Source organism: Martes martes (assembly GCF_963455335.1).
Source record: "Martes martes genome assembly, chromosome: 3".
In the NCBI taxonomy this organism is placed as follows: Eukaryota; Metazoa; Chordata; class Mammalia; order Carnivora; family Mustelidae; genus Martes; species Martes martes.
The window spans coordinates 189,711,490-189,727,821 of record NC_137890.1 but is presented as its reverse complement, the minus strand read 5'-3'; positions in this window follow the sequence as shown (position 1 = coordinate 189,727,821).

Below are 16,332 nucleotides of genomic sequence, written 5' to 3'. Positions count from 1 at the left end.
TATAAGAAACTCATCTTAGGTCTTTAGATTGAAATTGGAGAAAAAAATAAAAAGAAAGAAAGTGGAGATAGAAAACCATTTATTATGCAAATATAAGTGAAAAGAAAGCCAGAGTAGTAACACTATCAGACAAAATAGACTTTAAAACAAAGACCGTAACAGTCAAAAAGGGACACTACATAATCATAAAGGGAAAAGTCCAACAAGAAGATATAACAGTGGTAATTATTTGTGCCTCAACATGGGAGCACTCAAATAAATAAAGCACCTATTAACAAACATAAAGTAAGTGATTGATAGTAACATAATAAGAGTAGGGAACTTTTTTTTTTTTTTTAGATTTTGTTTATTTATTTGACAGAGAAAGAGCCAGAGATCACAAGTAGGCAGAGCAGCAGGCAGAGAGAGAGAGGAAGGGAAGCAGGCTCCCTGCTGAACAGAGAGCCTGATGCGGGGCTTGATCCCAGGACCCTGAGATCATGACCTGAGCTGAAGGCAGAGGTTTTAACCCACTGAGCCACCCAGGCGCCCAAATAGTAGGGAACTTTAACACCTCACTTACCTCAATGAATATCATCAAAATAGAAAATCAATAAGGAAACAGTGTATTTCAATGACACATTGGACCAGAAGAATATCACAGATATACTCAAAGCATTCCATCCTAAAACAGTAGAATATGCATTACTGGCAAGTACACATGAACATTCTCTAGAATAAGTCACAGGTTAGTCTACAAAGCAAGTCTTGACAAATTCAAAATGGATAAAGTAATACCATGCACCTTTTCTAAACACAATACTGTGAAACTAGAAATCAACCACACATACACACACACACACACACACACACAATCTGGAAAGAACATAGAACATCTGGAAATATAGAGGTTAGATTACATGCTATTAAACAATGAATGGGCTAAACAAGAAATCAAAGAGGAAATCATAAAATACACAGAGGCATATAAAAATGAAAATACAACAATCCAAATTCTTTGGGCTGTAGTAAAAGCTGCTCTAAGAAGGAAGCTTATAACAATACAGGCATACCTCAAGAAGCAGGAAAATTTTCAAATAAACAACCTAACCTTTCACTTAAAGGAGCTAGAAATAGAAGAACAAACAAAACCCAAAACCAGCAGAAGGAAGGAAAGAATAAACATTAGAGCAGAAAGTTTAAAAAAAGAAAATTAAAAAAAAAAAAAAACAATAAAAACAGGAGCTGGTTCTTGGAAAGACCAACAAAATTGCTTAACTGCTAGCCAGATGCATCAGAAATAAAAGAAAGAGAGAGAGGAGGGAGCAGTCTCAAATAAACAGAATCAGAAATGGAAGAGGAGAAATAAAAATACCACAGAAATACAAAGGGTTATAAGCAATTATGAAAAATTATGTCAACAAATTTTACAACCTAGAAGAAATGGATAAATTCTTAGGAAACATAATTTTCCAAAACTGAATCAGGAAGAAATAGGAAATTTAAATAGATGAATTATCAGCAATGAAATTGAATCAGTAATAAAAAATTTCCCAACAACCAAAAGTCCAGGACCAGACATCTTCACATGTGAATTCTACCAAACATTTAAAGAAGAGTTAATACATATTCTTCTCAAACTAGTCCAAAATAGAAAAGAAAGAGAAACTTCCAAATTCATTCAATGAGGTTATCAATACTCTGATACCAAAATCAGATGAAGAAGACTTTACAAAACAAACAAACAAACAACAACAACAACAACAAAAAAAAAAAAAAAAAACGAGAGAGAGAGAGATCTTTAGGTCAATACGTCTGAAATCCTCAACAAAATGCCAGCAAATCAAATTCAGCAATACATTAAAAAAATAATAATAATCATTCACCACGATCAAGTGGGATTTATTTCCAGGGTGTAAGCAAGTGTTCAAAATTCACAAATTAATAAAAGTTATACATCTCATCAATGAGAGGAAGGATAAAAACCATATGATCATCTCAATAGATACAGAATATGAATTTCACAAAGTACAACATCCACTCATGATAAAAATCCCCAATAAAGTAATTTCAGAGGGAATACACCTCAACATAATAAAGACCTTAGATGAAAAGCCCATAGTGGGGATGCTTGGATGGCTCTGAAGGTTAATTATTCAACTCTTAATTTCAGCTCAGGTCATGATCTTGGAGTTGTGAAACTGAGCCCCAGATCAGGCTCCACACTCATTGGGGAGTCTACCTGAGATTATCTCCCTCTCCCACTGCCCATCCCTCTGTTTTCTCTCTCTTTCAAATATATAATCTTAAAAAAGAAAAGAAAAGAAAAACGTATAGTGAACATCATATTTAATGGTGAAAAACTGAAGCTGTTCCCATAAGTTCAGGGATAAGACAAGGATATCCACCACTTATATTCAACGTAGTTCCAGAAGTCCTAGCCAAAGGTATCAGACATGAAAAAGAAATAAAAAGCATCTAAATGGGTAAGGAGGATAACATGCATATAACATGATATTATATATAGAAAACCCTAAGGAGTCAAGCAAATAACTACTAGAATTGATAAATGAATTAAGGAAGTTCACAGTATATAAAATCGATATAGAGAAATCTGTTGCATTTCTATATACTAACAATAAGGTAGCAGAAAGAGAAATTAAGAAAACAATCCACTTAAAATTGCTCCAAAAATTACAAAATACCTAGGAATAAATTTATCCAACAAGGTGAAAGACTTGTACTCTAAAAACTATAAAACACTGATCAAAGAAATTGAAGATGGCACAAATGGAAAGATGTTCCATTTTCATGGATTAGAAGAAAAATATTGTTAAAATGTCCATACTATCCAAAGAAATCTGCAGATCTAATGCAATTCCTTTCAATACACTAATGGTTTTTTCACAGAACTAGAACAAATAATCCTAAAATTTGTATGGAGACAAAAAAAAAAAAAAAAAAATCCAACATAGCCAAAGCAAACTTGAAAAAGAAAAGCAAAATGGAGGTATCACATTCCAGAATTCAAGTTATATTAGAAAGCTGTAATAATCAAAACAGTATGATACTGGCACAAAAACAGACACAGGATCAATAGAACAGAACAGAAAACTGAGAAACAAACCCACAATTATATGGTCAATTAATAGTCTACAAATGAGATAAGAACAAGCAATTGGAATGAGTAGCTTCAAGAAGCAGAGTTGGGAAAACTGAGCAGCTACATACATACAGAAGAATGAAATCAGACCACTTTCTTACACCATGCACAAAAATAAACTCAATGGATTGTGGACCGAAATGAGAGAATACTAGAAGAGAGCCCTAGATCAATCATAGCAACATTTTTCTAGCTCTGTCTCCTGAGTCAGGGAAAACATAATAAAAAATAAACTATTGCAACTACATTAAAATAAAAATCTTTTGTATAGCAAAGGAAAAAATCAACAAAATGAAAAGATAACCTATTGAATTGGATAATATATTTACACGTGACATATCAGATAAAAGATTAGTGTATAAAATATATAAAGAACTTATAAGACTCAATACCAAACCCTCCCAAAAATGCAATTAAAAATGGGCAGAAGCCACGATCAGACATTTCTCCAAAGAAAGCATACAGATGGCCAAGAGACACATAAAAAGATGCTCAGCAGATTCATCATCAGGTAAACGCAAATCAAAACCACAATGAGATATCAACTAAAATCTGTCAGAATGGCTAAAATCCAAAATATAAGAAACAGCAAATGTTGGTGAGGATGTTAAGAGGAACCCTTGTACACTGTTGGTGGGAATGCAAACTTCTGTAGCCACTGCTGGAAACAGTAAGGAGGTTCCTCAAAATATTTTAAAAAACACAATTGCCTAATGATCCTGTACTCCACTATTGGATATTTATACAAATAATATGAAAACACTAATTTGAAAAGATATATGCATCCCTATGTTTATTGCAGCATTATTTATAAGAGCCAAAATATATAAGCAACCTGTGTCCAATGATAGATGAATACAAAAGATGTAGGATAAATATACATTGGAATGTTATATATATATATATATATATATATATATATATATATATTATATTTATTTATATTTATAAAACACAGCCATTAAAAAGAATGAAATCTTGCCATATGCAACATGAGTTGATCTAGAGTGTATAATGCTCAGTGAAATAAGTCAGTCAGAGAAAGACAAACATCATATGACTTCTCTCATATGTGGAATTAAAAAAACAAAACAAAAAAAGAGACAAATTAAAAGAAACATATAAATATATATATTTAGATATAAATATATCTATACATAGATATATTTATATATTCAAATATAAAGAACTGGTGGTTAGTAGAGGGAAAGTATGTGGAGGGATGGGTGAAATAGGTGAAGAGATTAAGAGTAAACTTACTGTGATATACACTGAGTAATATATAGAATTGTTGAATCACTCTATTTTACACATAAAACGAATAGAACACTGTATGTTAGTGATACTGGAATTTAAAATAAGTAAATAATAATGAAAAAGAATGCATACAGATGGTAACCAAGTGCATTTCCTATTAGGTAAATGTAAATTGAAAAAGCATGTGATATTATGACATACCAAACAGAATGACTAAAAAAAAAAAAAAAGTGCAATACTAAATGCTGTCTAGAATGAAGAGCAATTGGATCAATTGTGTGTTGTTAGTGTGAATTTAAGTGGGACAAGCATTCTGGGAAAGAGTTACATAGTTCCTTATAAATGAAGTATGTTGACTAGCTTGTAACCCATAAAACACAATTTTGAGTATTTATCTGAGAAATGAACACTAATGTTCACATAAAAAATGTTTTAGCAACTTAATTTATAATAGCACACAAATATTCTTTGCAACTTAGTTTATAATAGCTAATAACTGAAAACAGTTTATGCCTTTCATTGTTTAAACATTGAATTTTTGAACAAGTTATATACATACCATGAAATAGTACATAACTATTAAACAGAAGATATTAATGATATACATAATACATATGAATCTCCAGTAAATTTATGGTGAGCATAAAATACAGTCCAAAAGGCCACACACTGTGTAATTCTATTTACATGTCACTTTTGAAATGACAAAATTTTGAAATGGAGAACAAAGTGGTGTTTGTCAGAGTTTAGGAATTGTTTGGTGGCAGAAGATGGATATGGTTATAAAGAATATCCAGAGGGATAATGTGGTCATCATTCCTTTTCTTGACTCTGTCAATGTCAGTATTCTGTTTGCAATATTTCACAACAGTTTTGCAAGATGTTATCATCAGGGGAAATGGGTCAAGGAGGACAAAGTCTCTTGTTCCGTAGTATACCTTACAGCAGAATATATAGTTGGATATATAGTTATCTCAAGTCAGAAAATTTTCAATACTAGTTATATTTTCAAAGGAATATTATATAAAAAGAAACAAAGAAAAAGATAAAGGCAGATTTCCTGCAAGAAACAATGCAAGTAAGAAAAAAATTGAGCAATTTTTAAAGCACTAAAATATAAATTTGACAATCTATAAGTCAATATGCTGCAAAAGTATTTTCTGGATATTAAAGGAGAATATTTTCAGACATACAAAAACTGAAAGAATTCATCAGCAGTTGATCTTTCCTTCAAGATGTTTTAAACAAAGTCCCTTACACAGGAGGAAAATGATATAAGATGGAAACCCAAATAAACAAAAGAAGTAAATTTGTCTCTATTTGCAAATGACATGTTATGCATAGAAACGCTAGAGACTCCAGCAAAAACTGTTAGAACTAATAAACAAATTCAGTAAAGTTGTAGGATACAAAATCAATGTACACAAGATAGTTGTGTTTCACTGTGTATACACTAAGAGTGAGCTCTCAGAAAGAGAAATCAAGAAAACTATCTAATTTATAATTGCATCAAAAAGAATAAAATACCTAAAAATAAATTTAATCAAGGAGGTGAAAGATGTGTACACTAAAAACTATAAGACACTGAGGAAAGTAATAGAAGACACAAATAAATGGAAAGAAATACTGGAATACAGTAACTTGACTCATCAACTTGAAGAATTAATATTGTTAAAATGTCCATACTGCCCAGGGCACCCAAGTGGATCAGTGGGTTGGGTGTCTTCCTTCCGTTCAGGTCATGATCCCAGGGTCCTGGGATCAAGCCCCATGTCAAACTCCCTGCTCAGTGGGGAGCCTGCTTCTCCCTCCTCCCCCTGCTCATGTTCTCTCTTGTTATCTCTCTCTCTCTCAAATCAATAAAGTCTTTAAAAAAAGAAAATGTCCATACTACCCAAAGCATTGTAAATATTTCATGTAATCCCTGTCAAAGCTCAAAAGGCATTTTGCTCTGAAATAGAAAAAGCAGTCCTAGGGCACCTGGGTGGCTCAGTGGGTTAAGTCTCTGCCTTTGGCTCAGGTCATGATCCCAGCATCCTGGGATCCAGCCCTGCATCAGGCTCTCTGTTCAGCAGGGAGCCTGCTTCCCCCTCTCTCTCTGCCTACTTGTGATCTCTCTCTGTCAAATAAATAAATAAAATCTTAAAAAAAAAAAAGAAATAGAAAAAGCAGTTCTAAAATTTGTACGGAACCACAAAAGAGCCCAAATAGACAAAATAAACTCAAGAAAGAACAAAGCTGGAGGCATCACGCTGTCTGATTTCAAAATATATGAAAAAAGCTATAGTAATCAAACAATACTACTGGCATAAAAACAAATACATGCATCAATGGAACAGAATAGAGAGCCCAGAAATAAACCACCACACATATATGGTCAATTAATTTACAAGGAAGGGACTAAGAATATACAATGGAGGGAGGATAGGTCATCACTAAACTATGTTTAAAAGACTAGACAGCCACATTCAAAAGAACGAATTTTACACCATACACACATCAACTAGGAAAAAAAACATGGATTAAAGAATTAAATTTAATACCGGAGCCACAAAAGTTTTAAAAGAAAACAAGAGAAAGATCCTTGGTATTGATGTTGGCAATGATTTTGTGAATATGATAACCAAAGTACAGACAACAAAAGCAAAAATAAATTGAGTGGGACACCATTACTCTAAAAAGCTTCTGCACAGCAATGGAAACCATCAAGAAAATAATGATACAATCTACTGAGTGAGAACATATTTGCAAATTATATATCTAATAATGCATTTATATCCAAAATATACAAAGAAATCACACAATAATAAATATATGTATATAAACAAACAATAAAACAATCTGATTTTTTAAAAATGGGTAGAGGAACTGAATAGACATTTTTTCCAATGAAGCCATCTAAATGGTCTCGAGGTACAAAAAAGATGCTTAACATCACTTACTGTCAAAGAAATGAGTGCAAATCAAAAGTGCAATGAGATACTACTTCATCCCTGTTAGAATGGTTTTCATCAAATGACAAGGAGAACAAGTGTTGGTGAGGATGTGGAAAAAGGGGAACCGTTAGGCCCTGCTAGAGGGAATGCAAATTGGTGCAGCCACTATGGAAAACACCATGGAAGTTTCTTAAATCTTAAAAATAGAACTACCATATGAGCCAGCAATCCCACTTCTGGGTATAGATCCAAAGAACATGAAAACAGGATATTGAAGAGGTATCTGCACTCACATGTTCACTGCAGAATTGATTCACAATAGCCAAGTTAGGGAAATAATCTAAGTATCCAGCAGTGAATGAACGGATAAATAAAGATGTTTTACATATAGATAGATGATAGATATAGATATAGATTAAGTAAAATAAGCCAGACAGAGAAATATAAATACTGGAGGGCATCATTTATATTTGAAATCTTTTAAAAAGTCAGATTCAATAGAATAAAGCAGTGGTTGCTGGAAGCTAGAGAGTGGGGCTCATAGACATGTATTTCTTGAACAATTACAGCATTCAAAGCTTAGTGAACAAAATTTCTCTAGGTATTTCAAGACGAAAGTGTCTCATACAAAAATAGGTAATGAAAAAAATTAGGGGAGGCTAACAGGAGCAAAAAATGAGGGGAAAAAGTAGAATATTCATTTCAACCAATGGTGATTCATCGTTAAACTCCAGTGGCCAGGAGGCTGCTGCCGCTACTCCCGATGTCACACACATTGGCCGTAACATCCCATCGCGAAGACCGCAATGAGGCATTGGAGTGTGGAGTCCAGCCACTAAATACTTAAAATCTGCCAGAATTTGTCACAGCCACAGCAAGAAGATGGCTTCTCTTTCCCGTCTGCCTTCCAAATCTGTTATAAAAGTGTGTCCTTCTCATTTAGCAAAGACGCCAGTAGGAATACGTTTTGAGCCTGATAGTGCAATGATGGGGAATGCAGGAGGTGGGCACGATGCCACCCGATTTAATGTTGTGCTTTATCCTAGTCTCTCTTATCCCATTATCAGGTTCAACATGTACTTTACATGGCAGTTTTCATTTATGTCTATTATTGATTATTGCGTTAGCTATCAATTATCCCCGCGAGTATGCTTCACGAAAGCAGAGATCATCTCTACCTGATCATTGCTATATGCTCAGATATAGGATAGTGGCTCAGTGTATATTCTTTAATACCTCTATGAATTTTGATTAAGAACCCCAATTCCTTGGTCACTTCAGAAAGCAGGGAAGCTTGCTAATAGATGGGTAACAAGGATATATTTTCCCTCATATCTATATCAATAACCCCACCCCCCAAAAATCAATATCCCATTCAGCTCATTTTCTTCATAAGGAAAATGTAAGATTTTTCTTACTCCCAAGAAGCTTGCTATTTTGTGGACAAGAGAGTAGTCTGGTCTTCTTTGAATCCAGTCTCGCCAGGGCTATCATTAGTATGTGTGTCAAAGTGTTTGGACTGTGGGCACTGGCGTTCCTGGTTCCTGGTTTACAGAACCACCGCTCTTTTGTCCTCACTTTTGTTTTTCATGTCTCATAAGTGCGTGACCATATAAGCTTCCCGAGGGTCTCTTTGTTGTTTACCAGAGTATAAGTCATTAAAAGTTTCTCACATGTAGAAACTAAATAAATTTTGGTCGATGAATGAATGGACACATATAAATAAATAAATTTACCGATCAGTGGAAGAGTCATACTTCCACGATTAGGTCGCTAATCTTGCTAGGAAGTTTACTCCTCTGATGACAAGCATAAAGCTTATTGCCTATAGGAAAGGAAAATTAAATTAAAATTCCAAATAGATTTTCCTTTCTTCTTAATATCTACGCAAGTATTTATATCAGATTATCTACGGTGACTAACTGCTTCCTTTATTTATTTTTTTTAAAAGGGTGAAATGATTTGTGTCATATATTTACAGTGAAACAAGGTGATTTTAAATATTATTTTGTAGGTTAACATCATTTTTTAGTAAAATTAATGATTAAAGTCTATGTTTTAGGGTAAAATATTTAATTATCGTGAAATCATTATTCACCAGTGCCCAAAGTGGAATGTGAAATAAAATGGAAAATGTGCTTTACTCACTTTATCCCAGTTTAAAACCTAGAAGGAATCGGTGGTGGCAGATGGCAGTGTAAGGCCCTTGTGAGGTTGGGTTGCAGCTGAGACCGGCTGGGCCATATCGAAGGCAGAGAGGGACACACTCTCCAAAGTCTTCAGATTAGCAGAGCCTCACATGTTAACTGTCTTTCTCGTTTCCTGGAATAAAAGACACAATGTGGTCTTTTAATAATAAGCCAAAAATGTAGGTAAACTAGTTACATATAATTCTTCTAACACTTCCTGGCTTAATCATGCCTTACCTATTGCTGTTGAGACTTGAGAAGAAAATCATTCTTGATTGTCCAGAATATTTAGAGACATTGTATGTTATTTTCCAAAATAAATGAATGATCTATTCGCTTATAATTACATCCACATTGGCTTGGTCTGTGGATTGAGAGCTTTTCATTGTAAAACAGGTGGTCTCACAGCATTAACAGATAAATTAGATTGTGGTAAACTTCCAACTTTAGACAGAAATTCAACTTATTTTAATGAAAGGAGATACTGTGTGCTACTTATAGACCCCCCCCCAAGTTAGATTACTTTCCAACCCTTTATCACTGTCATAGAAGCAAATACTATAAAAAGTAAAATCAAAATAACCAGAGTTACACATCTCTCATTTTTCATATTTAAGCTAACCTATTTAATTATGAAAACCATAAGCTTTTTCAAAAATATGTGATAAAAATCTTGGCTAACTTTCAGGATACACTATTTTTATTATATTTCTAGAGTCTAAAACTGTTTTCATTGCATTATTGATGATGCATATTCCAAGTAAATATTACTTTTTGAATTTAGTTATCATTCATTGTCTTTTTAACTAATGAATGCAAAGCCTCTGAGAACAAAATGTTTTCCTTATGTTTTAGAATTTATTTATCCAATAAACAGACTCAATCCCATCACCCTCAAATGTCTCTGTGATATTTTCAGAAATTATATTAATGATGATTGTCCACTTACACTCTTTCTAGTAAAAGAGATTCAGCAAATACTATTTAAAAATATCTCTCAAAAATATATCTTGTTTTATTACAAATCAATTGTTCTTTAAGTAAGGTTTATTTTAAATAGCACTAAATAGGAAAGGCTAAACAGCTATTTCTAACAATATTAAACAGCATCCAACTGTGAAGTCAAGGACTCAGATATAATACAAAGTTCCATGATTATTTTTTTTAAACTTCCTTTTCATACTGAAAATTCCATTATCAAGTCATTATCAAAGTAATCCTAACAGAGTACTAATAGAGTAGGAAAATCATCTGCACTCATGATTTTATGCTTCCTGCAAATGATTTCTTGTTCAGAATGTAGAAAAAGAACTCCACATGTATTGGAACCACAAATTACCAATGTGGAAATATCGTCGTTCCACAGTTTAACTGCAGTGAGCCTGACATCTGGCAGTTACACTGCTGGGACTCTCCACTGGAGGGCAATTCTTTGCTCATTTTTAGGTTAGTGTAACATTTTCCCTGTGCAGCAACTTGCTGCGTCCATAGTATAAATTGTTCTGAGGTAGAAAAGAAAAGCCAAGCACAAACTGATGGCAAGGTGAGGGAGCTCCCAAAAAGCCGCCGTCCTGACTTAGTTTTTCCCTTTCTCAAGAGGAACATATGTCATAAAGAGCATTTCACTTACAAATGGCATGGGGTAGGGAGAATTGCCAAATTTTTCTCAGTCACTGTAAGTTTTAATTTGGTCTAGAACTTACTACTCTCTTAACTTTGATTTATCCTGTCTTTTTGTAGGTCTGATTATCATAAGTTGCTTCAAATAATTCCAGAAAGCTATAAATGAGTATATCAACAAAGCTTCTAGTTGCAAATGTCTTGCATGATTATAGCCCTTTTTGAAAATGCACCATGGTTATTAGCATAACAAAAGCTATGATACAATCTAAGATTAAATTTTCAGTTAAGTTTTTTTTTTCCCATCAGAATTTCTTAAATTCAATGGCCCTTTTGACATGGATAAGTACTGCATGGAAGAAGTTAGAAAATACTGCAATGAATAATTTGTTTCACTAATAATCGAACAAATTTTATTATAGAAATCATTTTTAGCACAATAGATTCAATTCCTAGTGAAATTTGATACAAGTTTTAATAAGGATAATAAATAATATCAAATGATTTCAGGCCATCTGCTTTACATGACATATCTATGGAAAATGCTGGAAGACAGGCTGATATTTTTACTTCCTAGAATGTTCTCTACAGGTATTGCCATTATAGTTCAAATTAAACCAGATGGAGTCATAAGATAAGCAATACTACCAATTTTTTTCAATATTTTGAATACAATGGTCTAGTGTGAACATAGATTTTTAAAAATAATCATCAATAGCATGGAGTTATGTGATATGTTTTTCTTAAGATCCAGAGGCAAAAATCTTCACTTTCTCATGTAATAGGAAGATTGGGATGCACACAAGCAATTTTGAATAGCAAGAATGTCTTTCAGTGAATTGTGTGTTCCATCTGTCACAGTCTCCACATTTTACCATTGATAACATTTGTGATGTGATCTAAGAAATTGTTCCCAGCAGGTCCCATCATATTGAATAATGGTCTCTTTTATATGAGCAGGTTGTTAAATCAGCAACACTCTCAGTTTCAGAAGAAATGAAAATCAACACTAAACAACCAGATGAGTGGAACAGATAGATTCCTATAGAGAACTATATGTGTGAATTTAGAAATGTAGTTAATGCAACGCAGACCATATAAAGGAAAACAGTAAAATAAAATACAATAAAAGATGGGGTGGTTCTTTAGGCTCTTTGTTAAAATCTGGCTCTACTGTGGAAAAAAAATGTGACTCCTCTCCTATGTATTTACTAATGTTGATAATTAAGTCAATACATACTTTTTGGGGGGTCCAGGCCCACCCCAATCTCTAAGGAAAATACGCTTGCTGTAGACAAGGGTAATATTAAGAAATGTGGTAGCTGATGTTTGTTTGGGTTATCTTTTGTTCTATAACAAAATACCCTAAATGTAGTTGAAAATAAATTTTGTCATAGCTATATTTTTGCAGGTGACTAATTTGGGCAGATCTTGCCAGGTCTATTCTCCCGCAGGTAGTATCTACAGGGATCACTCAGTAGATTTGAGCTAACAGTGGGTTAGTGTAAAAGGTCTAATATAACATCATTTGTATGCCTGACGCCATCATGAGAAGTCTGGAAGGCAGTGCTCAGCCAGGCTCCTTTCCATCTCCTTGTAGTATCATTGCCTCTCCAAATGCTCTATCCAGCAGGACAGTCTGACTTCTTACATGGATTCCAGAGTGAAAAAGGAAAGGTTTCTAATCCTCTAAAGGGCTAGATCTGGAACAGATTTATTCAAAGTAGTCTCTGAACAAGCTTAGGTGAACAGGGAGGGAAATTAGACCCTTAATTTTTAATGGAAAGGACATAAAAGAATTTGGGGACATTTTAAATATACTACAGTCTGCTATCCAGGCACAAAATATTCACATTCTTCCACATGCAAAATATGCTCACCCTCTCCAAAGATTCCCAAAAATGCATCTCATTGGGGGGTTGATATAAATTTCAAGATCTCATCTTCTAAATCAGGGCCAGGTGCAGATGAATCTCCTTCAGAGGGGTTTCTCAAGTACATTCTCCCTCTTTCAGAAAACTTGTGATCTAAAGAGACAGAATATTTTTCCCCATCACACCCAACACACAATAGACAGATACAGGCTCTACTGTTTAAAAAGGAGGAATACAGGAGAAACATTGCATTCATTGGTCTATATCAGTTCTGAAATTCAGCAAAACACATGATGCTAGTTTCTTGATTAGGGTCCCATTTTATTTTAGGAGTGGCTCTTTATTGCTTTCAGTTCCAACTTCTGGGATCCTGGCTCCAACCTCTGAATCACCTTTTCTTTCTTCTAAAGATGGCCTGTGTGTTGATATGGTCTGAATACTTTCTCAACCTATTTCCTGCCTATGGACAGCTTGAGCCCTGTAGGGTTGTTTTGAGCAATCTGTCTTTCAAGCCAAGATAATGTTTCTGCAAGGAAAATTCTCTTCAGAACCTATGGATTCCCTGTGGATGGTATTGAGGGTTACTACATTAGACAAAAGCTAAATGCACAAAAATCTTCAAGACAGGCCCATCTCTCCTTTAATATGTGTCAGATACTGTGGGACAATGGCCATAAGAACCTTCATAACCCTAATGGGTATTTCCTTAATTTTTTCCAAACTGTCAACAAAGTGCCTTGGATACATGCCCTTGAGATACTCAACCTGATGCTCTATTATACGGTAAGTGTCCTGAATTTTATCATTGTTTTGAGTTTATTTCTTACTTTGCAAGTCACTTGATATCTAGAAGGATTAGGATTTAAAAACTTTAATTTTGAAAAATCTAGCAAATCTTGCCTCCTTTATATTTCCTCTAGTTTCTTCTAAAAAAACTGAGTATTTCTTCCTTAGTGCTTGTCTTGCTTCTCATATTTTATCACAGGAAGTTAGAAGAAGACCGTTGGCACTTTGTACATTCTGTGTGGGAATTTCCCCCAAACAATCCATGAATTCTTTACCTGCTCTTTCTATTCTTTATGTTACTGAAAGTCAGTGGTTACAAACTGTCTGCCGCTACACATCAAATGTCTCCTATATTTTCCATGAACAATGTGTTGCTTTGTCTCCTCATGGACCTCCTTGCCTTTTTAAAGTCTCCTCAAGGTCGTCTAGTTTCTCCCTAGCATCGTACCCCAAAGTCAGTGCCATATTGCCTTAGGTTTTTGTTACTGCATATTTCTGGTAATAAATCACCGATTACCTTATTCCCAAACCACAACACATGCTCACTGACTCAACTATGATTCCATTTGGCTTAGACATATTCCCAAGTATTGATTTATGGATTCTCTGACAGATGTGGTTTTGAGATTGGCTAGAATTCTCTACAGCATAAAGTCGTATGAGTTGGTCTAGGGGTATCATTGCAATAACAGCACATAACAATGTGTAAAAGATAAGAATGTGTATTAGACCAGGGATTATCAACAAAACTAACTTCTGATCTTTGGCATTTTCTTCTTTAAAGTATTTTTTCCTTTTTTTTCCGCCCCCTAACCCATAGGAATGATGAATAAGATGCTGACACTACTTGTTCCTTCTGCATAATATATACAACACATTTCATTAGTTTTCTTCCTGTCTCTATCATATTCATTATAAAATGATTAGGGGCCAATAGTACTATATAATGTCTAAACAGAAAATTTATTTTGATATATTTGAGGGGTGCTATTATAGAGAAGTTTGTATCCCCCCAAAATTCATGTGTTGAAATCCTGACCTCAGTGTAATGGTATTTGGATACAGGGCCTTTGGAAGATGACAGGGATAAGATAAAATAATGAAACTAGATCTTTATAGGATTAGGATTAGATAAGATTATGAAAGTAGATCCTTACAGTAGGATGAGTGTCCTTATAAGAACAGACACTTGAGCTCTCTCTTTCTCCTGCCTGCCCTCCACTGCATGCACCAAGCAAAGGCCATGTGAGCACATATTGAGAAGACTGACATCCTAATGTCAGACTTCCTACCTCAATAACTATGAGAAATAAATGGTTTTTGTTAAGCCATTCAGTCTATGACATTTTGTTATACAAGTCAAACTGACTAAGGCACCATCTGGTTTATTGTATGGGTATTTACAAATTAAGTTGTGTTGTGTATATTCTAAGGAATACTGTAATAGCAAGTTATTTGTATGACTTACAAGTGCCTCAAAATATCAAAGGTAAATTCTTTAATCCATTTAGGAAGGAATATATAGGAAGATTTGGGGAAAATGGAAGATGATATGGCTAAACAAAGTCTTTGTTATGCTTCTCATTGCTCATTAAATAATGGTATTTACAGACACAATGTTCTCATATTCTTTGTCTTACATCAGGGTGAAAATCTTTGCGTACAATTTAACTGTGAAAGTATAAGCTAGAACAGGAAAATAAGTGCTGGGGTTAATGTAGAGCATGAAATCATCCATAATACCTGGCTTGCTAAAATGTAACAGGGAGGCAGCTGAGGTCAGGAAAGGTTTGGGAGAAGGGCGTAGGCGTTTGGAACGCTGAGGCCCGCGTGACCACTCTGTGTAGGAACGCAGAATGCCACATGGAGTTGCCTTCCCTGAAGCTTTCTTAGCCAAAACCGCTGCCCCGTGATCTAAGAGATGTATGCAATGTCCCTTAAGGCTATGTTTAGCAGAACTCATAGGACACGCAGATTAGCATATTATATCTTTCCTGTAAATAGATCTTCCTAGTTCCAGTAACATCCCTTGTCATATCATGTGCTCGAGAAATTGTGATAAAGATTTGTGATCATCCTGAAGGACCTATAAAGGTGGGAGCAAAGAAGGACAAAGGGTCTTCATCTCTGAGCCTTGACCCCCCCTGCCTTCTCGTCTTTCACAGCAAAGTTTGGTACTAGTAATCTTTCATAGGTCGGTACAGGAATTGCTGGCCATTTCTGGCAAAGAAGCACACATTGGTTTTGAAGATCGTCAAAGACTCTATTAAAATGAAAGAAGAAATAGAGCATGAAGGTTCTACTAAGATGAAACCCACGTTTTAGAAACAATACACATATGGAAGAATTATTGACAATTCAAAGGCATTTTTATACAATTTTTTTAAGCATCTGTATAAAGAACTATTCAACATGACCTTTTAGGGTCATTGGAAAGATATTGCCTAATATATTTCAAACATCTAACTGCTTCTAGTTACTATCTACTTTGATTAGTATACTTTATGGCATCATTCAGAATGATCATG